We start from the raw sequence: 24066 nt of genomic DNA, 5'->3' as shown, positions 1-24066 counted from the left end.
TGGTGAGAAATGGACTTGGGGAAATATGATTGTTATAAGCTGCTGCCAAGTTGACTACCACTCACAGTGTCCCATGAACAACAGATCTGAACCTTGTCCTGTCCTGTGCTGTATTTACCATCTATGATGGCCTATTAAATATGTTCCTACTAAGTCTCATACAGACTTAAGTGATCACTCTAATTGGGGGAAAGGTACTACACAAATCAGCAGTACCCCAAATCAGGGATATCTAAAATGGCTTTAGCTATTGCCAGGCAAAGAATTTGTAACCAGGAGTTCAAGAGTGAATCAACAGTTTGAATCTATGTGAATTACCCTATGTCTTTATAAAGGCATTAGTTTTTTAGGAAGAATTCAAGATACTAAAGAGCTGAACAGAAGATTTCAAAAGGCAGCGTGGGATGACAAAGTAAAATATTACAATGAAATGTGCAAGGAGTTGGAGTCAGAAAACCAAAAGGGTTGAACTCACTGAGCATTTCTTAAGCTCAAGGAACTGAAGAGCAAATTCAAACCTTGAGTTGCTATAATCAAAGATGCTTTAGGCAGAATATTAAATGATCCAGGAGGTATCAAAAGAAGATGGAAAGAATATACTGTCATTGTATCGAAAGGAATTGGCAGACACAGAAGAATTTAACAAAACAACATATGAGCAAGAGCCTAGGGTGATGAAGGAAGAAGTTCAAGCTGCTTTGAAAGAAATAGCAAAAAATAAGACCCCAGGAATAGATGGTATACCAATTGACATATTTCAGCTAACAGATGCTGCCCTGGATGTGCTCACCAAGTTGTGTCAAGAAATCTGGAGAACAACTACTTGGCCAACTGACTGGAAGAGATCTATATTTGTTCCCATTCCAAAGAAAGGTGACCCAATAGAGTGTGGAAACTATAGAACAATGTCATTGATTTCACATTCAAGCAAGATTCTGCTGAAGATTATCCAAAAATGACTGGAAGAGCACATCAGCAGAGGAGTGCCAGAAGTCCAGGCTGGGTTTAGAAGGAGTCGTGGTATCAGGGATATTGTAGCTAACACTCTTGGCACCAGCAGCCAGGAAATTAAAAGACGTATTGCCATGGGAATGTCTGCTCTTGGGGACCTCTCTATAGTACTCAAGAACGTGTGTCTTGGTACAGGCCATGGTCTTTGCAATCACTTGTTATGCATCAGAAAGCTGAACAATGACCAGGAAAGATAGAAGGAGAATTGATGCTTTTGAGCTTTGGTGTTGGAGAAGAGTGCTGAGGGTCCCATGGACTGCTAAGAAAACAAACAGATTCATCCTGGAGAGGGTTAAACTGGGCTGCTCCTTGGAGGCAAGGATTCTGAGACTTCATCTAACATACATTGGTCATGTCCTAAGGAGGGACCGGTCCTTGGAGAAGGATATCATGCTTGGGAGGGTGGAGGGCAGGCACAGGAGGGGAAGGCCCTCTGGGAGATGGATTGATTTGGTGACTGGGACAATCAGGATGAGTGTGTGGAGGCAATGAGATTGGCAGAGGACAGAGCAGAGTTTAGAGCTGTTGTACATAGGGTCACTATGAGTCGCAAGCGACTCGACAGCACATAACAACAGCAACAATATTATTAGGTATTAATTACCATATTATCTGTTCTGGAGAATGCTCCATACACACATGAGAAGAATATATATTGAACTTTTCCAGGCTTCATTACCCTATTTATGTCTATGAGGTCAATTTGGTTAATTATGTGATTCAGTTCCTCTGTGTCTTTGAGATTTTTTCCCCTAGTCATCCTATGTTTCATTTAGAGTGGTGTATTAAAGTCTTAAACTACTATCATGTTGACATTTATTTCTTTTTTCATGTTAATGCTTGCATGTATATTCTGCAGCTATATCATTTGACACATCAATATTTATTATGTTTCTATCCTCTTGTTCCATCAACCCTCTAAGCATTATATAATACCCCCCCTTGTCTTCTGTGGTATTTTTACTTTGAAATCTATTTTACCAAAGTTTATTTTTTATACTCCTACTATTTATTGTTGTTTAATTGCTTGGTATATTTTTTTCCCACCATTCATTTTTAGTCTGTCTTCCCAGGTGTGTCTTTTGTAGACAACATATTAACAATTTTGTTTTGGAATCTAGTCTGCTACTCTTCTTCTCTTTACTGGTATATTTAAACCATTTATGTTCAGTGTGATTATTGAGAGGCAAGGTTTATTGCTGTCATTTTGTTTAGTTCTCTTCTGGTTTATTGCTGATTACTTTGATGTGATGTCTCTGTAGGAAGGACTTCCTTTAGCATTTCTTGCAGCACTTGGGTTTTTACAAAAACTTAGTATCTGCTTTCCTAAGAAAGTCTTGATATCTCTGTCATAGTTGATGGAGAGCCTTACTATGAATAGGGTTCTTGCTTGACATTTGTTTTCTTTCAGACTTTTGAATATGTCATTCCACTGTCTTCTTGCTTCATGGTTTCTGCTGATAAATTGTCACCTTATCTTATTGGTTCTCCTTTGTAGATAATTTTTTATTTTTCTCTTGCTTCTTAGAGAACTATTTTCTTGTCTTTGATTCTGGAGAATTTGACTATAAAATGCTGTGGTTTTTTTTGGGGGGGGTTTAGGTCTATTCTCTTTGGGGTTTTCTAAGTTTTTTGGTTGCTTATTCTCTCATTTTTCATGATACCTTTTTTGTTTCTACGTTTTTGCTCTTGCAGACCAGTGCTGAGAGTTTATTTTCTGTTTCACTGATTCTATGTTCCATCTTTTCCATTCTGTTCATCTGCACTTTCAACAAAACTACTTCTGAAATGTTCGTCTTATAATTCTGGATTACTGTTCCTATGGTTTCTAGAGCTTCACTGGTTTCCTCTGCTTTGTCTTGTTTTGCTTTTTTAGGTTCTTCTTGGATTTTGCTTGTAGTTTCCTGCAGTTCTTTGTGTTTTTCTCTCAGCCACTGAAATAACTTTTGAATTCTGTGTCAGGAAATTGTATCAGCCTTTCCTCCTATATAAAGTCCATTAACTCTGCCTTTTGATCACTTTTTTTTTGACACCTTGCTTTGGTTTTGTGTAGGGTTTGAGGTAGTCTGTTCCTTCCGTGTCATTATAGTGATGGTGTCTTTGCAGAAATAAAAAAGAAGAATTTTATTGCGTTCTATTTGTTGATGGTCTGGTAGTGGTAGTTCTTTGGGTTTGTAAATTAGAATGAAGGCTTTAGTTCCATAGAGAATTGTTCTTTCACACTGTGTATATAGAGGTAGAACTCTGGTGTCTCTGCAGTCTCATCAGTGTCGACAACCTCTTCAATCTGAGATGCAGGTGGCCTCACCTCATTGAATCATGGGCTGGTAGGTTTCTTGGGGTTGGGGCACTCCAGGAATTTCTTTTTTGTTTGAGTCTCTGAACCAGGTATCTAGATAGCTTATCAACACAGAGATAGGCTTCCTGCAGCTCTGACTGGGCCTTTGGTAGGAAGGCGAGGATTTCTAGTTCTACTTGTCACAGTGTCGAATATGAATCTCAGGCTGGGGAACTTGGAGGTGACTCTCAATGACTCTTCTTCAAAGAACTCTGCTCTGAGTTTCAGGGTAAGATAGACTCTCTATGTAGGTTTGTCCTGGTAGGGATAGGTCCACACTTATTTGGGTCCTTCAAAACAAAAATGCAAGATCTCTGGTATACTGACAGGTGTCTGCTCTGCTATGTGTGTAGTCATGGTGTTTCCTGTGAGGGTGGAGCAGGGCCTACTGTAGTGGGTGGCTGCTGGTAAGTGTTCAGCAGTGCCTGCTTGTGGGGGGTTTATGTGTGTGTTATATCACCTATTGTGCTCCTCATAGTGCCCAGAGGGAAGGGTGTATGCTCTGGTATCATGTAATGGCTCATTATTCTTCCTTCCTTCCTCCCTCCCTTCGTCCCTCCCTTGGTTGTAGAAGCCATAGATGAGGCCATAGTTTGTGTACACTATTCTTATGGACTAAATTAATCTTTGCATGTTTAGCTCCTTTTTATCTTGCTACATACAACACTATAATACAAAGGTATCGGTTCTTCATCTGTCATTCTTATTTATTGTTCAACTTTGAATTGCCCAGCAATTGAAAAGACCATGAATCAGATCAAGGACACCTTAATCTTTAAAGTGACATCATTGCTCTTTAGCACTTTGACGAGATCCTTGAAAACAGATTTCCCTCAATGTAACATAACTTTTGATTTCTTAGCTGCTGATATCTAGGATGCTAATTGTGGATCCAAGTAAAGTGAAGTAATTGACAACTTCAGCTTTTTTTCTGTCTCTCATGAATTCATCTATCTAATGGTGAGGCTACTTATTTTCTTGATATTGAGATGTACTCCATTATTGAATGCTATAGTCTTTGCTCTTCTGCAGCAAATGTTTCAAGATGTTTTTGCAAAATTATGACTAATTGAAGGTTAGTAGTAGGTTACTTTAGGACAGTGATCCAGAATAAGAGGTATATTGCAAAGAGGATTAGGGGTGGGGAGAGGAAGAGGAGAGAGGGAGGAAATTGTATAACAATGATTGAATATTAAAAAAAAATAAAAAGAAAGTGAACTGAGGGAGAGAGGAAAATGTGCAACAATGAATGAATGAAAATCCAACTTTTCTTTTAAAAAAATCTAACTGGGAGATTTTATTCCTTACAGAACTCACAGTAGAAATGTAGAAAAGTAGCTGGAGTCAAAAGATATTTAGGAGTTAGAATCTTTTTTTAAATATATACAAATTTTTTGTTTTATACTAGTTTACTTACAAAGTCCATGTACATTGTTTTTCACACCAGCTCTTTTCCCTTTTCTTTACCCACCCCTCCTTTCACCCATCAAATTGTGTGATCCTATGATGAACCACCCCCTCCCACCCATCTTCACCCCTTTGTTTCCTCTTGTATCCTAATACATATTATACAATAGTGGTTTTACACAGTATTTGTCCTTATGGGACTCACTTAGCTCACTTAGCATGATGTTCTCCAGTCCCTCCCAAGTTAGGTAGTATTTTACAAAAGCATTGCTCCCGTGTGCTGCATATTTTTCCATGGTGTGAATGTACCGTAATTTCGCAGTCCATTCCATTGTGCTTGGACATTTGGGCTGTTTCTATGTTCTTGCTATGGTGAATAACACTGCTATGAACATTGGTGTACAAGTCTCTCTTTGTGCCTCAGTTTAAAAAATGAGTTAGAAAAAAAAAATGAGTTAGAATCTTTATGGAGGTTGGTGATGAACCAAGGTTCTAGTTGATTAATGGGTGTTAGGGAGCTTTTGGAATATTTAGAAGAATGTGAGTTTCTTCTTTAAACAAGGAATCATCATGAGTATCTGTGGTAGTGGGCATGATTTTCAGTGTAATTAATTGCGTACTATTTCATCTAAGAAACATATTTTTAGCTTGCTGATGCTTCTACCCCTCAATTGGTGTGGAGGGCTCATGATTTTCCCATAATTCTCTGGATACATCCTTAAATATCAGACTGTATTGTGTATCAGTTCACTGAAGAGAGTAAAGTATCAGGTTTAGATACTACCCTGCTCTGGTGACCTAGTAGTAAGAAGCTGCACTGCAGTCCTGAAGGCATATGGTTTGGATCCATCACCTCTTCTGTGGAAGGATGAGCAATCTCTTCTCATGCAATTAACTACCTCTAAAAACTCACTGGAGAGTCAGCTGTGGGTTGGTTCTGACTTGACAGCAGCACACAGCAACAGCAACAGCAGCTGCTGCCAGAGTCAATTCTGACTTATTTGTTTCCAAGACTGTAAATCTTAAGAGGAGGATACTGCACATTCTTCTACTCAGGAGCATCTGATGGATTTGAATCCCCAATCTATTCAGAGATTATTTTCATTTTTGTAATTAGGATAAGTAGAAAGATGTAAAGTTCCTAAGAGGTGATATTACATACCTTTTGAGTAAAAGCACTTCTGGTTCCACCTTTAGTTAAAAAATTATTGATGGCCAAAGCACTCCTGGGCAGGTCCCCAGCATTAGTATTTTATGTGTATAACTTTGTTTCAAATAACCTCCACTGGTCGCCCCCTGCTAGAATCTCCATTCTCCTGATACTTCAATTATTTTTAAATTAAAAGTAATCTTACAGAAAAACATATTTGATTTTCTGCTAAATGAATAGATATTTCAGGTCATTACTGGGAAAATGTCATTGCTGATATTGCACAGCTTGTCTGTTTTTTATTTTTAATACATTTCAAATATAAAATAACAAAATTATCTGCACTCAGTTAAAAGAATGTAGAACTGGAATTTTAACTTGATTATCCTTCCCAATTTTCCCAGGCTTTCATAGGCAAATACTTTGTTTGAACAGCTGTAGTCTAGTGAATCTCAGTAACAAATGAATCAGGAGTGATTTTGTGTTGCAAGTTAGATGAAAGGAGCTTCCTTAGAAAGACAGACCGTTCAAAGGAAGGCGAAACAAAAATTGGAAAAAATTGAGAAACTTCATAACCTTTTCAAAATAAAGTGATTTGTTCTAATTCTTTTCAAGAATCATTAAAGTTGGCTATGTCATTAATAACAGAGAAAGCTTATTTCCTGCTAGATTTTAATACTATGTGGAAATAAAATTCCAAGTCAAGAGGAAAAGAAAAATGGTAATGCAGAGAATCATAAAAGATGGAAATAGAATTGGGCAGTTAATTTCCTATCATCAGTAATTTTCTGTTGTCTATTTGAATGTTATCCATATGCTGAGGGGCCAAAGGAGGGGCTGTGAAACACATCTGCCTCGAAACATAAAGTGATAAAAAACCAATATGTGAAAGCAATTTTGAAATGAGCTGTGGAGTAGAAAGACTTTTACTTTCAACATCTTGCCTACTGGATAGGTTTGGAAAAACAAAATAAAGCTAAACAGAATTCAGGGACACATTGATTCACCCCACTAAAGAAACTACTTACTGAATTTGCTAATCTAATTAATCAAACTCTGTTTCTCCTTTCCAAAGTAGATTCACAGGCAATAAAACAAATTAAATCAACATTCTTTCCCATTTACTAAAAATAAGCTTTCTTTGCTTGGTTAGATTGGTCATTTTAATTCCTAAGGCCGATCTTATGCATTCCACCGACAAGAAGCAATTGTATGGGTAGAAAATCGCTTCTCCACAGGATGCGGAGTTAGGATTCTGGGTGCATCCTGTCTTAGGCTTACTTGAAAATATAATGAATACATTTTAAGTGAAGTGAATTTTGGAAATAAATGCTTTGTGGATGACACTGATCTTAAGATATGGATCAAAGGCAACTTCTGATTTATAGACTAGATTGAATGATGGAAATAATCACTTCAGAGGAAGAATATTCTGGCAAATCCAGATTATCTAAATTTTGAAACAATTTAAATGGGAAAAATTAGATTCTGAATTAGCAAAAATACTTCAGCTCAGTAGATTTGGTACTTACTGTTGAGTTTATCAAACTCTTAAACCACTGTAAGTAAGAATCCTTGTAACAGTGCGTAATGTTTTGGGTTGCTAACCAAAAGGTTGGTGGTTTGAATTTATGAGCTCCTTGAAAAGAGAAAGATGAGTAGTTTCTTCTGAGGTTCAGTATTGGATATCTGAAGGTCATGATGAATTGGGATGGACTTTGTGGAAATATGTTTTATTTGGTAATAAAATTCAGATCTCTATTACATTAATGTGCATATGATAATTTTATACAGATACATATTCAGAACAATGTAAAAGTGATGGACAAAGTGGAGAAGAAGACTAGTGAAAAGATAGTTGTTGTTATGTACTGTCAACTCAGAACTGACTCATAGCTGACCTTCCAGCAGATTTTCAGAGAAAGTAAATCTCAGAGGAGGATTATTGCCCATCTCTCTTATGGAGCAGCTGATGGATTAGCCTTTGGGTTGGTTGTGTAATTCTTTACCACTGAGCCACCAGAGCTTCCTAATGAAAAGATTACAAAGTGGTAAGTGATATTACTAGGTTTTTACTTTTTTTTAAAGGCATGCCATTGGATGTAGAAATAGGAAGTTTATTAGGTTTGAGAAAGAGCTCACTGTTTATATCAAATTGTAGTCACACTGCGTTGTCTTGCCTTTGTCTTGAATGCATGCATACCTCTCCAAAAAAGGACCCTCATGGAAAAAGCTTAGCCCTTGACTCCACTAAACTTCATCACCTTTTAGGGAGTCTCACCTTTATGATCAAAGAATCCCCAAGGATCACCTATCTCACATTTCTTTCTCTGATGGATGAATTCTCATTCCTTCCCTATTTTGTTTACCAAGAATATTTAAGAGGGAAATCTGGTGGTGTGTGTAGTTCGAAGGGAGTTGCCATTTAATGAGGAATCTCTGAATGTTGTAAATGGTTACTTGCTTGACTACTAGTTGAGATGTTGGAAGTTCAAAGACCAGCAGATGCCTTGACCCAAGCAGAAATGCCTTTGAAGACAGGCCCTGCAATCATCCTCCGAAAGATCATAGCTTGACAATCTCATGGCAGGTTTATTCTGGACATAAAAGGTTACCATGAGTAGAATTTTAGTTGATGCAACTATCAGCAGGATATTATGCTCAAAACTCATTTAATTGCACAACTAATTTTAAGTAATATATAAATATAATATATAAAGAAAAACTAAAAAATGATCAAATTGAGGGTTCTTTTCTCCCCACCCCTTTACTTTATACTGGTTTATTTAAAAGCTTCAATGCATTCTTTTTGACACTGGATCTTTCCCATTTCCTTCATCTCCTGCTCCACTCATCAAATTTTCCAACCTTATGATTAACCCCTTCCACCTCGCCCATCCTCACCCCTCTGCTTCCACCTTCTACCCCCCTTGGATCCTCATACTCATCCTAAAATAATGGTTTTATACAGTATTTGTCTTTATGGGATTAAGTTGGTTCACTTATTGAACTTTGATTATACTACATTAATAAGATAATTGAGGCTCAATCTAATGGGTTGAATGCTTTTTAGAATTGCTTTTCTCACATGATAAGTCCACATAATTGCCACTTTTTAAAATGCGTAACTTTTAAAATGTTTTATTGAAGTAAGAGTGAAAAAAACAAGACATTTTCCAATCTAATGTGTTTACATGCACAATTTGGTGACATTGATTGGTTACCATGTGCAATCACTACTACAGTTTTCAAATTACTCCACTACTATTTATAGAAATTCGATGTCGCTAAGCTATCATTTATCTTTTAAAATTTTAATCCTGGGGAAAATATATCTAATAAGAACATACACAGATTCATCAATATTCTGTTTATACACCTTGGTAGCTCTGGTTACATAGCTCATTATCTCTTACCATATTGCTTCACTGTCTCTACCCATATTGCTTTACCACCATTGATTTAGACTAACAACCCACTGAACTTCTCACCCATGGTCTTGAATTATTTCTGACTATGTGACTTCATGTAGGTAAGTCTTTGAAAGAGCACACTTCTCTTGGTGAAAGTTCTTTATTTGTTTAGGTGAACAGCCATTTGTAGATGACTTCATGTGATAATTTTAATTAATAGTTTGAGGATTTTCTCAGAATGATAGATTTGAAGGTTCCTCTGGATTCTGTAAGAATCTGAATGGTTGAACCACATTGCCCTGCACTCTCCAATATATCTTTTCTTCATTGTCTGTTCTTTCAAGACTTAGCTGAATGTTTTATATACTCTTTTGCTATCTAAAGACCCATGTCCACTTCTTTGACCTCAGTCAAAATTACTTTTTCACAATCAGTTAGCCTTGTCAACCAAAGGAATGTACTTCTGAGGTAGATTGTGAAATGTCATTTGAATTATTTTTTATGAGTGGATTCTTCTGAAATAGTGTGGGTGACCTAGCAAACCTCTGACATGTTCTTCCAGCACCAGTGAATTGCAGTCTTATTGCTGTTGGATATTTCAATATGATCCATTTCAATTAGTGATAGCAGAGTGAGGAAAGAAGTGATTTTATTCAATAATCCTTTAGGCTACTATCTCCACACACTCTTCATGTATACGGCACCACCATACTGCTCTGTTGGGGTCAGATATGTCTTGAATTAAACAAAGATTTAAAATTTTCTTATTATGGATTTTGTTGTATGGGAGGCCAAATTAGACTGGATTTTAGACTGTAATTTATTAGTTTATCATTACCATTCAAATTGGGGGATGCTTTAGCTAGCTACAGATGACAAAAATAAACATTTCCTCTTAATATAATTGTTGTGCACCATAAAGTCAGAATCGACTCATAGCTGATCCTCCAGCAGGTTTTCGGGTGCAGTTAATTGCACAGGACAGATTTCTTATCTTTCTCCTTTGGAATAGCTGGTGGATTTGAACTGTGTACCTTTGGTTTAATTATTGAGGAGTAATGAATGATGTCAGTTTGAGAACTAAGGTGCATTTGATTCATGACATAGTCTTTCTGATTACTTGCTAAGTAATCAGAGAGCTGAACAGTGAATAAGGATAACTAAAAAGGAATTGACACCTTTGAGCTGTGGTGTTGGAGAAGAGCATCCTATCAATAGCTAAGAGAACAAACAGATATGTCTTGGAGAGGGTGCATCTGGGGTGCTCTTTGGAGGCAAGAGTCATGAGGCTTCACCTCACATACTTTGGACATGTTGCCAGGAGGGGCTGGCTATTCTGTGGAGAAGGACTGGATCCTGGGAAGAGTGAAGGGTTGGTGAAGGAGAGGAAGAGCCTCAATTAGGTGATTGATCCAGTGACTGGTGCAGTGGGCTCTTGAACATCAAGAAGTGTGAGGTTAGTGTAGGATAGAACAGGGTTCAGAACTTTTATTCATAGGGTGGCTATGAGTTGTACTTGACTCGATGACATATAACAACCACCACCACCTTTGGTTTGCCAGCATAACTCCTTACCACTAGGCCACCAGAACTAAGAGAACAAACAGTTATGCCTTTCAAAAAGTGCAGCCAGTGTTCTTCTTGGAGGCAAAAATGACAAAGCTTCTTCTTTTATACTTTAAACATGTGGCTAGGTGAGGCTATTCCTTGGAAAGGGATATCATGCATGGAAAGATGGAGGTAAGTGAAGGAGAGGAAGACTCCCAATGAGATAGATTGACATGATGACTTCAGCAGTGGACTCTAGTGTGTCAGAGATGATGAAGATGGCACATGATAGGACAGGGTTAGGTCTGCTGTTCATAGGGTCGCTATGAGTGGTACTCAGCTCAACGGCACCTAAGGAGAACAACTTATCATGACAGCAGTTAAGTTACCCTAAAAACACTCACCCCTCCTTTTTTTGTGACCTCTTTCCAAACTTCCCTTCTTATTTCCTCACCGCTCAGAAAGTTCGGCAGTTTGAATCTACTAATTCCTTTGTGGGAGAAAGATGGGCAGTCTCCTCTTGTAAAGATTTACAGCTTGAAAACCTGCTTGAACGTCCCCATGAGTCAGAGTTGAATTGACAACAGTGGGTGGCTTAATTATAACATAATGTTGTAAAGAGCTTGCACATCTCTTGGCCCGTTTGAGTCTTAGAATCTTTCTGAGATAGCTTTGTATTTTATAGTTGTGAACAAACCTAATATGATGATAACCTAAGTAAGCCCTTTAAGCTCATGGATCTAGTAAGCCTAGCATCTGGGGTAGGATTCAGGTTTCGTGTGTCCAAGTTCACTGTGCTGACTACTATACTATTATGCTGGAATGTGACTTAGAAAGAACAGATGCAGATCCTGGAATGGTTTCAGCTTAGAAAAGAAAAGATACATAGGAAACATGATCACTTGTCTTTAAATGTTTGAAAGCCTATCTTAGAACCAAGGATATTAGTTTTACTCTGCAACTTGGTTTAGAGCTTTGAATATGTGTTGCTATTTTTATTTCATGTCTATTTTTATTTTGCCATACTATTTTCCCCTCACTGACATATAGGGCTAGAGGTGGAACATGCCCTACCATGCCCTTGTGTCCTGGCCCCTGTTCAATCTTTTGCCTCATTTTATCACATTCCATCTCTCCCTCCCTCCCCCTCAAACTCGAGCTCTGCTGCTCTTCTTTTCTACCACAAGGTCTTTGCACTGCTTGACCCTCTGCTTCAAATGCCACTCCGCTTTCTCCATAGTTTTAGTTTGGTGAATCTTACACATTTTCCAAGGTTTGCCCTAAATGTTGCTGGCTCAAAGACTTCCCAAAGGGAACAAGTTTTCTGAGCCAACCTCATGAAACATTGAGGTTGGCATTCTATTTGCAAGCAACAGAAAATGACTTTGATTTAGCAGAAATAGCACTCACTGAAAGGGTATAGATTTTCTTGATCTCACTGGGAGGACTGAAGAACTAGGCATATGACTAAATTTCCATAAACAATGTCCAAAGCCATGCCCGAGAACAGGCGTGAAGAGGAAACAGTTGCATTTCACTGCCCACAGGGTTCCTCCTCTTCCTTAGGAACTCAGCTTTCCACCTAGACGTGGCCCCCTAAGCTGGGCACCTTTGTTGTTGTCCTTACCAATAAAATAAATTCCACATGGAAGCTCCTTCTTTATGTTCTCATATAAACCAGAGTTTTGCAAGGGAGAATCTAATTGGTGTTACTAAAGTCACATGCATATGCGTTAGCCTCAAAGGAGGTCTGAAAACAAAGCTTTTTTTTTTCATTCTTTGTCAGGAGAGTAGTGCTTAGGTGATGTGAGTGGTTAGTCTGACTGCCAAGCTGAAGGTTGGAAGTTTGAGTCCACTTAGAAGCTTTTCGGAAAAAGAGGTGGTCTGCTTTTGAAAAATGAATATTGTATATCCTGTGGATAGGGAAGGGTTCAGATCCCTTGTTCGTAGAGTCACTATAAGCACTCATAGCACCCCACAACAACACGTCCTTTGGAGGGAGTTCTGTGTTGGCATATGTGGGGTTACTATGAGCTGTGTTGGCTTCAATGGCAACTAGGTATTGGGAAATGGGACTCATGAGGTCCATCTTTGGGTTGGGTAAGGCTGAATGAAATGAATGCAGCAAGAATATTCAAAAAGTGCTGGCCAGGTAGAATTATGTGATAGAAGGAAAAAAAAATACATAACCAAAAAAATCCTAGTTGCTGTTAATTCTGACTCACAGGAACCCAATGTATTGCTCCACAGAGCTACCATAGCTGTGACTTTTAGAAACAGACCCCCAGGCCTTTCTTTCAAGGCGCTGGAGGGGAAGTTTGAACTGCCAATTTTTCAAATAGTATTTCAACACCCAACTATTTATGTCATCCAGAAACTCCTAATCATAAAACACTAAGATCCAATGTTGTTATATATATTATAGCTCAACCCTACCTCACAGGATTGTCATGAAACTAAACTATACTATGTGAAACTGTTTAATGTACTATACAGAGGGATACAAGTATGAAATAATAAAATTATTTTTATAGTATGGTATCTTTGAGTGAAGCATTTGACATGGGCTATTTCTCATAAAATTGAGTGCTTAATAACTTGATTAATCTTAAACTCACTTTGGATGCTTTTAAAATAATAAGGACATTCTACTCCCCCCAAAGGCATGTTAAAGGTTTAGTAGAAAATGAAAAGAAAAAAAATTATTTAAATGCTGCCCTCATAAATTTATATCATCTCCACATTTTTATTATGTAATGGAAACGTAAAAATATTGGGCCAAGGATTGAAAATTTAGGTTAAAAAAATATAAGTGAGTTTACAGCTACTTTTGCCTCCTTTCCTAAGTTTAAGTCTTTGTTCTAATCTGCTTCTTACTCTGGTTTCATCATGAATGCAGCTCTCTTGTTCCAAGGCAGACAATGGGCGTATTCAACCCTCAATGGCCTCTCCATTTGGTTTTGTTGCCATCGCCCCTGTGGTAGCATTATTATCTCAGAAAAAAATATTGAAGTGACTGCAGAGGTTTGGGGTTTGGGTGTTTTTTTTTTTACACACAAGTAAATAGCAATTGTGTAAAAGAGGATGTTAGTGTAAATGGGTGAAGTAGTGATCAGATTCACAAGAAAGCTAATGCAGTGGGAATTATTAAAATATTTCGTGAACTTCACTCTAGCCTGTAGTGCTCAGGTTCCTCCATCAAAGAGAAGAGGTCATTGCCGATGTAATTTCAGAGGAGACAGAGGACAAGCAGAGCCATTTTCTTCTTTGATAGAAATGGTCTCCAGTATAATTTATCTGAGATTCGAATTATGTTACTTGTGGTTTTTTTTTTTTTAAGTCAACATTGAATTATATTAATATCTTGCTAGGAAAAGCAATTTATGTCTAAGCTTTGAAATGCTGAAAATTGGGTCATAATTCTCAGATTGTTAGATTTCTGCCATTTTAGATTTTATTTAAGAATAGGTGGAAATTTTAGCAAAGCTTTTTTCAGTGCCTCCGAGTTAAATGTTAGTTTATACTAGATTGAATTGTCTTTAAATTACTAAATTTCTCATGTTTAATTCAAAGACATTTCCTCTCAACAAGCTTTTGTTGCTTTCTCAAGATGACCTCTGCCCTTTCTTTCCTCCATTGACACATGGGCTTAAGTGCGTACTCACGCACGCTTGCACGCACGTACGTAAGCACGTAAGTGGGACAAGTACATTCCCTGTCTCTTATAATAATTCGCTCACCCTTACCCTTGATAAAACATTTAACACTAGACATTAAAAGTCTGGCATCCTTAAGCTCTATTTCAGTCAGGGCGCAACTTAGAAGTACAGGGCTACCACAAAAATAACACCATAATAAATAGAGCATTCTAGTAAAGAATACATTTTGGCAATTCAGAATTTATTTTGATTATCAGATATTTATAAGTGTTTATGTGGTCGATGTTTTCTTCCCAGCCTTAAAAATTCTAATTTAATCTCTTGTGACACACATAAAATATGATTGTGCATCAGCGAAGACTAGTTGATTTTGACAGCAGATCTTGTTGGGAAAGGGGTGAGGTAGATTCTGGAGTAAAATGTGGTGTTTAATGCTGAAGCTTTTGCTTTAATTAGTACTGCTGAAAGTAACTTGAAACTGTGCTTTAGTCAGCCAGAGAGTTCTCAGGTGACTATGTGGGTGTCTTGTGATTGCTTTTTATTTTTATTGACTCACTAAATTCTTAGATTACCCTCTAACATCCAATATTGACAAACCATAAAATTCTTACAGAGTCTGCTCAATAGTGACTTATAAAGAATTATCTTGTTAATAAACTCAGCATTACATGAAATTCTGGTTTAATTAAAACAACAGTAAATGATCATATAAAGATTTTTCGTTGTTTAAGTGTATAGTCTTTCATTGTCTCTGTTTTGTTTGAACACGAAGGGAGATTTAATTTAAATTCATTTTTGCAAGACTGATTTATAAAATTTCTCCTGTGATACCTTTTGATTTACTTTTTTAAAAAAAAACCAAAAGGGTGAAAAAGAATTCTGAGATAGAATGTGAGGGCCACAGGAATGGAATGGGTGTGTGTGTGTGTGTGGAAATTGTGGTTATCCAGGGATTTTCATTTTGAGAATACCATTTAAAGATAATGATTGTTTATGGTTCCTCATAAAAGTTGCCAGATAGTAGATTACTTATCTGAGGGTGATTTGAAAAGCTTTTTAAAATTGCCTGGTGACATTACTACCTTATGGTACTTAGCAAGCGCCTTTGAAGCTGGCTTTTTCTATTTGAAAATTAGAAAGAAAAAAAGGTATATACAAAATCCTCCTTCCTTTTTAAAAAGAGAAAGTATTATATGGTCCAGAGCTTTAATAAAGGCTTCAGGGTAAAAATATACTGGTGATTTTTGTGTTGGCTTTCAGTTTTTCCATCTTTGAGTTCCTCTGTGGGTTACTACGTTTTTCAAAATGGAGCTTCTTGGTATAATGTGTATGCTACTCTTTGTTTTGGTGTGTGATTACCAAGTGCACAGCTGTCATGCCTCAGACTGTGAGGGCCTCTCTCCTTTCCCACCTCCTCATCTTCCCCAGACAGGAGTGCAAAGCTCCCCACCCCCAAGCTGAGTTATAAAGATCCCTGAGAGTAGAGATAAACTTTGCAGGGTATGAGAAATTCCTGCACAACCTTTGTTAGACACAGTACCCCTAAATGAACAGGGTCAGTGGAAGGGCTGTCAGGGGTCAAGGCTGGAGGCGCTTAGAGACGGATTCTGGCGTTTGGGTTAGTGGGACTTTATGGGCTTCCTCTTCAGTCCAAGCTTATCTGAACTCACAAAGAAGATTCACGGTTCATTGCTCTACAAAAGCTATTTGGACAGGCACTTTACTTCCCAACTGCTTTTAAGTGCTCCTGGGGCCCTGGAGCCTATTCACATAGGCCTCCTAGATTATGAATCCATAAACCTTAATGATTTTGGAGTCCCACAGGAAGACATACTAACTAGAGCATCATCAAAACATGGTTCTGATAATAGAACAGGCAAACACATTTGAGGGTATCACAGACTCACCAGGTTGGTTCTTACAAAGCTGGGAGAGCAGTCATTCTGTTCAAGCATTGCCAGGCTGGTTGATATTGATTACAAATTTGCATGAGAATAGCAGACCCAACATTGTCAGGAAAATGGAACTTCTGAGAACAGCAGAAGTGATTGTCATTTCTATGGTTTGACACACTATATTCAAGGCATCTGATGAATTTTTCAAGTTCCCTATTTCTAACATCTTGGCACATCAATCTTAGCACAGTCAACACTTTGATAAATTATGCCATTATTTTTTCTTTTCCGTTAAAATTTGTATTTCTAAAGCAAAAAAGTGCCATTGTGATTATCATAAATACCCTGTGCCTTAATCTATTTTAAATTTTTCATTTGTTTTAAGTCATGTTTTCGATAACCTGAATCCTGCTCAAAGTGTCTTCTTTAGAGAATAGAAATAACATCATATGGAAGTTGTTATAATAGGATTTAACCTGTGGTGTTCTGAGTCTCGCTTTCCTTTAATTTTTATCAAGTTTTTAATTGCCCACAGGATGATTTATTTGAGAGCTGGCCTACTTTTTTTTGACTGCAGTGCCTGTGGGCAAATGTAAATTTGCAGCTGAATTAGCAAACTAGGGGTCTCTATGTACATTAATAACCACGTAAGGGAATCAAGTGATTACCCTCTTTTTCTAGATTGGCTATGTTTGTAAGATATTAGAGCTTGGATTAGGAGGTAAGGGGCTTTATGGGGACGAGTTTGACTTCAGGTTGTTTTATTCATATTAAGGGAGTATATCTTCACTGCAGAAAATACAGAAGAATAAAAAGGGCACCACCTCTCTGCAATAGTTACATGAACATTCCAATATGTTTTATGTCAGTCTTTTACTTTTTTGAACAAGTTGATACATAAAACAAACATATATTTGTATAATAAAAAATAAGGACTGCTTACTCATGTACCTATCATCATTCTTGACACAACATTACCTCTTGTTACAACATTACCTATCTTGTTTCATTTGCCTAATCTTGTCTCCATGCTTGTCCACATGTCCACATGTAATCGGTGTCTTTAGCTTTATGTTGATAGTCTTCTTGCAGTCTTTTATAGCTTTAGAACATGTGTGTATTCCTACAGATATTGCAATTTATAGTTTAAAATTATTATTATGTTTCATGTTGTACGTGGGTACCATATTTTGCCTCACTTACTTTGGGCATGCTATCAGGAGGGTCTAGTCCTTCGAGAGGAAATTATGCTTGGTAAAGGGAATAGTCAGAGGCAAAGAGGCAGACCCTGAATGAGACAGATTGATGCAATGACTGCAACAATGGACTCACACACAGCAGAGACCATGAGCATGGACAGGATTGAGTAAACTGGATGGCCCTGAACAGCAACAGTGCTGCACTGGAAAGAAAAACAACACTGTTAATGTTCTAGAAAAGGAGATGGATAAAATAGGGAAAATAAAACTGGATTGAGAATGTTGTATAATGTCAAGTTGGAACTGACTCATAGCTGACCCTCCAGTGGATTTTCAGAGGCAATTAGTTTAGGGGAGGAGATTGCTCATCTTTTTCCTGTGGAGCGTCTGATGGATTCAAACCACAGGGCTTTGGTTTTGCAGCACAGCTGCATAACACTAGGCTTCTAGAGCTCCTTTGAGAATAAGAAGGGAGAAAAAGGAAACCGTCTCCTATGTCTGTGCTACACAGAGGTGCTTCTAGAAATGCACAGTAGAGATGAAGAACATGGTGCAGGATGGGCAGTGCTATTTTTCCGGGGTACAGAGATAAAGATACTATCTATGACTTGGAACCAACTCGATGACACTCAACAAACATGAACAACATAATATTTTTAAAAAAGATAAGCAACACAATATTATTTATAATATTTATTTATAATATTTATAGTTTATCCATCTCCTGTTGTATGGCAGATTCTACCATTTCCTTGCCCATGCCTTGCCCCCCCACCCCTTGGTTTGTATACAAAGTTAGTATACAGCTTCCACATCCAAGCTTCTGCATCGGTACTTGTGCACATACTAGGCCACCATTGTTGTTGTTAAGGGGCTGGTGAGTCGACTACATCTCATAGGAACCTTATGAACAACAAATCCAGTCCCTGTCGTATCCTGTGCCATCCTTATCATCTCTGATATATTGATCCCATTGCATAATCCATAGTAAATTGTGTTGCTAACATGAAGACAGTTTGAATCTACCAACAGCTCTGTGTGAAAGAGATGAGCAGTCTCCTCTCGTTACAGCTCACAGCCTTGGAAACTTGTAAATCTGAACCAATTTGAAGACGCTGTGCTTTAGAAGCAAGCATGACTAGACTGACTCACATACTTTGGCTGTGTTAGTAGAACGAGTCAGTCCTTGGAGAAGGACATGATGTTTAAAAAGCAGAGAGTCAGTAAAGGGAGAGGACAGCCCTCAACAGGATTGATTAACACAGTGACTGTAAGAAGGGGCTTAAGCACAGCAGAGATTGTGCAGATGGCACAGGATCAGGCGAGTTCTGTTCTGTTGAACATAAGGTTACTACAAGTTGGAGCCAACTCGAAGGCCCTTAACAGCGCCAAGCAGCATATTTGAAATCTTGACTGCTCTACGGCCTGGAAATTGCCCCATGTAGTAAAGTGGGCCGTGCTGTGGGCTTACCTTGTTTATTTTTCTTCTTTAAACTAGGTCCTCACTTATTGCCTGGGAATTTTTCCTGTGTCTGGCTGTCTAATTGGTTACTGTGGGAAGGTAATTCCTGCTGTTTTTAATACTTATCACTCAGAAGCAGAAAGTCACCCCATAAGTTTTAACAGCCACTTTATCATATGGGCAAATGGATGATCCCATTTCCTAGGCTGGAATGAAATGCCAGCTGTGGAATAGATATCTGGAAGAAAATGTTTCTGACAAAATAAGTTTGGACATCGCTCATATAGTGAAAAGTATGGGAGTGTAGGTTTGAAAAATTGAACCATATTTTGTCAGTGGCAACGTTTGTCAATTAGGTAGTCCTTGACATGTCACAGAACTGGACAAGCATGCCAGAAATTTCTCAGTTCTTAAAAAACACAATATCTTCAAAGACCAGGTGAGGCAAATGATAGGCATTATGTCAGGAATAGAACTGAAAGGACCATTTGTGGGTGACTGGTCAATTCCATGGTCAAATTATTAATACTTCAGAGTCTTAACTAGCAGATCTAACTTCACACTCATTTTGTTTATCAAATGAAGGAACATTCAACTGCTCAGCGGCCCTTCCTCAGTCTGCCAGGAAGCTCAGCATAACTCATGTTGTTTCTAGACAAGAGTGAATGAGACACATGAGAACACTTTTATCAGTTCACCTAAAAGCAGCTCGGTGTAAAAGGAGTTTTCATAATGTTTATAAAATGAGGTTGTGTGAGGTCACTGAAAAGGTGCTTGTTTTTCTTGCAACCACTTCAGTGGCGTTTATTTACCGCTTGATAGTCTTTGTTTGGGAATGTGTGATACAAGTTCACTGGTGATACAAGATGAATGCAATTTTTTCCCCCTTTATTAAGAAACATTTTACTGTGTGTGCATATAATGCAGTAGTTTCTGTGATTTTTATAATGCAATTTTAATGTGTGATTCCTGAAATTGGTGTTAAGACACCATCTAATGCTCTCATTCTGTTAAAAGTAAGTATTGTTATGTTGGAAAAGTGATCATTGAGTCAACTCAGCTTTATAGTGACCCTATGTATAATAAAGTCCATTAGCTTCCCTGGAAGAGAAAGATGAGCAATCTCCTCTTTATGTGATTAATTGTCTCTGAAAATCTGCTGGAGGGGTCAGCTACCAATGGGTCTGACTCAGTGATACTCAACAGTAACAACAACAACAACAACAACAACAAAATGTATAACAAAAGGAAACCCTGCCTGCTTATGCCCCCTGTTGTTACCATTGTATCAGTCTATCTTTTTGAGGCTGAATCTCTCATTTACTTGACCTTAACTTTTTCAAGCATGATGGCCTTCTCCAGGGACAGCTTCTCACATTAACATGCCCCAAATATGTGAGACAAAACCTCACAATTTTTGCTTCTGTGGAACAAATTTTGATTCTGTGGAATCTCCCAAAATAGATTTCTTTTTTCCTTCTGGAAGTCCGTGGTATATTAAATACTCCTCACCAACTCCAAAATTCAAAGATATCAATTCATTTTCAGTCTTTCTTACTCATCGTCCAGCTTTCACACTGGGAGCTTAGGTAGATTATATAAAAATGTTGAGGTTATGTGCCATCAAGTCAGAAGACTCATAGCTGTGACTCTCTAGTAGGCTTCCAGGGGCTCTGAATCATGTGGGAGAAGATTGCCCATCTTTTTTTTTGCTGCAGAACAGCTGGTAGATTTGAACCAATTGCCTTTGGGTTGTTGGCACTTTACCTTCTTCCACTGGGAGTACAACTCCTTACCACTAGGCCACCATAGCTCCTTGTGTAAACTATGGGTTTGTGAAAAAAAAATGTATTCATGATACAGCATTTATGTATTGTAATCATAGACTGGCAGTCTAAATGGTGTCTTCTGATTCATGACAATCCCGTATTTTACCAAACTGCTCTACAGGGCTTTCTCATCTAAAATTTTGAAGCAAATTGTTGGAACTGTTCTTCATTCATGCTGTTGAATGGTCAAACAAAGCGATCAGTGCTTTTTCTTTTAAATACCAGTTCAGTTAATACAGTGAGTGACTAAACTTTCAAAACAGAGGACAGGACATGTGTCAGGATAATGTGTCTTTTTTTCTCAAGGGCGTGAAAAGTAGAAAGTAGTAGAATGAAGTTAAGGAACATGAATGTAGACTTAGGGATCCTCTATCCAAAGTATCCAAATTCATAATAGTCTGAAGGCCAGATCTTGTCATCATGTTTTCATGCAGTAGAGGCTTGTATTTAGCTGAAATAAGAAAAAGATAGGACTGTGGATTCACAGCATTTCCCCTCAGTACTTTGGGTGGAGAGAGGTAGGTCCTGTTACTTTCCTGCTAACTCTAGAGGAAAGATAGATGATAGATAGATAGATACATAGATAGATAGATAGATGATAGATCTCACTTTCAAAGAAGGGTTTAAAAGATCATCCTCTTAATTTCTGAAAAGAAATCTTGGCCTAACTCCACATCAAGTAAGAACTAAATGCAGTTCACTCTGGTTGTGTGACTTTGTAGGGCTCTCATGGTTCCATAGTTCCCATTAGGTGTGAGCTCAGGAGCTCCAGTGGCACATTGAGTTACATGTTGGGCTGTTTGATCGAAAAGTTAATGGTTCCAGTTGATCAATCACTATACTGGAAAAAGATGAGCCGTTTCCTCTTGTAGAGATTTACAAGCCCAGAAACCCAATGGAGGCATACCATGAATCAGAATTGACTCAGCAGCACTGGGTTTGGTTTTGGTTTGATAATAGATGAGGCAGTGTACTGGATTAAACCCAAACTCAGACCCACTGCTGTCAAGTCAATTCCAACTCAAGATCACCCTTCATTGGGTTTCTGAGGGCGCCTGATTCACACCATGCTCTTTGTAATCACTTGCTGTGTGTCTGAGAGCTGGATACTGAATAAGAAGGATAGAAGAATCATTGCAATCTTTGAGCTATGGTATTGGAGACATATATTGAATATCCCATGGACTGCTAAAACAAACAGGTATGTTTGGAGACAGGGAAGCCAGAGTGTTCATTAGAGTCAAAAGTGACCAAGATTCATCACATAGGCTTTGGGCATGTTGCTAGAGAGTCTAATAATCCTTGGAGAGGGACTTTATGCTTGAAAAGGTGGAGGGTCTGTGAAAGAGAGAAAGACCCTCAATGAGATGAATTGACACAGTGACTGCAACATTGAACTCAAGTATATCAGAGATGACGAGGATTGTGCAGGATAGGACAGGGGTCTGTTGTTCTTAGGGTCGCTGTGAGTCAGTGCTTGACTTGACAGGACATAACAACAACAACAATTCTTTACAAGGCAGCTTTCTTTGTCTTTTTCCTTAGGAGCTTCTAATCCATTTGAATCATCAACCTTTTGGTTGGTAGCCTAACATATAATGGAATGCCACTGGAACTTCTTTTAATAACAAAATAGTATATGAATCATAGCATTTATACATTATATAGATATAATATAGTATTTGTTATTATTCCAGTTGTAGACTGGAGGTGTTATTGTTGTCTCCAACTCATGATTACTCTTGGTTTTACTGAACTATGTTCTATCAGGTTTCCTAACTGCTATGTTTATTGAAGCCGATCATTAGAGCTTTTTTCTGCAGTCCCACTGGGTGATTTCAAATCTTCCCGCTTTTTCTTGATGACTGAGTTACCTTTTACCCTTCCCTGTGATCTCTGAGGTGATGTTACCCCTATTATATAGGTAAGGAAAAAGGATTCTACAGGGTTAAGTAATTTATCCAAGGACACACAAGTAGCAATTTAGAGTTAAAATAAAAATCCAGGTCCTTTCAATGGAAATCCTTGATCTTTTCACTGTTTTTAATCCTATTCTAGGTAAATGAAGGAAAGAAGAGAATACCTTAAGCTTGGGATATATTTTTACAGAGAAAATTAGTGTTAAGAAGCTGGATTTTGTTTGGCATGGAATGAATATTTCATTCATTCATTAAATTTTAATGGGAACCTACTTGGTGCCAGCCATTGTGTTAACACCATGATACATTGTCTTGAACAAGGCGACATGGTCCCCACTCTCATGGAATAATAAATTTTACTGTAGCAATACGAACTCACTTTATCTACTTGTGAAAAATATATATGTGTTGCAGACCTAATTAAACACCAAAGTAGAGCTTTTAACCATTACTGTGCAAACTTTTGTTACTACCAGCTGTGTTCTGCTTGGACAGGAGCAAAATTGACTAATTCAGCAAATAGTCTTTCTGTAAAAATGCCATGAAGGGAATGTCTGACCTCCACTAATCTTGCAAGGGGGTGGATAATCAAAATCAACAGCTCAAGGCTGATTCTTGTGAAGCAAAGGTCAGATGTATCTCTTCTCTCTCAACTTTTTTACAAATTCTACCACCACTCCTGGATCCCATGACACTTGCAAAGCCACGCAGAATGCAGACAATACTCATAATTATAGGGCCTATCAGGGAAGTAACAGGTAATAATTCAGCATCTGGAATGTGTGAGAACAGCTTCTTCTCAGCCATCCTTCTAGGCAGGCCTCTATTTGACCCTTGGCCTTTCAGCTCCTTTCCCCCCTGGCACAGTCTCTGTGTTTGTTTGAGAAAGTGTTAAGAATTCTTTTAACTCAGTCAGTAAGGCTTAGAGACACCCCACTACCCTAGTAAACCTCAGCCTGAAGACCTCAACTTTTTTGCTCCCTGAATTGGCGTGTTTAGTCCTGCTTATAATCATCCAGAAACATCCACCCTACTAAGAAGCCTCCTATCCAAAGGAAGTCAGCTATCTCTGCTCTGCAGTTTGTCTCACGTGGCTCTACAAAGCACCTGGAGTCATTTCCCCAACAGTAAGCCTTCTGCCTAAAGACATTAAACATCCTCATTCTGTGGTCCAGGAAGCTAACTGCACTGTCTCTTCCCAGTGCCCTGACCCTGATGCCTCTACTGCTTCTTGCT

The sequence above is a fragment of the Elephantulus edwardii genome, unplaced genomic scaffold (assembly GCF_000299155.1).
Source record: "Elephantulus edwardii isolate Elephantulus edwardi_28Jun2011 unplaced genomic scaffold, EleEdw1.0 scaffold00070, whole genome shotgun sequence".
In the NCBI taxonomy this organism is placed as follows: domain Eukaryota; kingdom Metazoa; phylum Chordata; class Mammalia; order Macroscelidea; family Macroscelididae; genus Elephantulus; species Elephantulus edwardii.
This window is presented reverse-complemented; position numbering follows the sequence as displayed.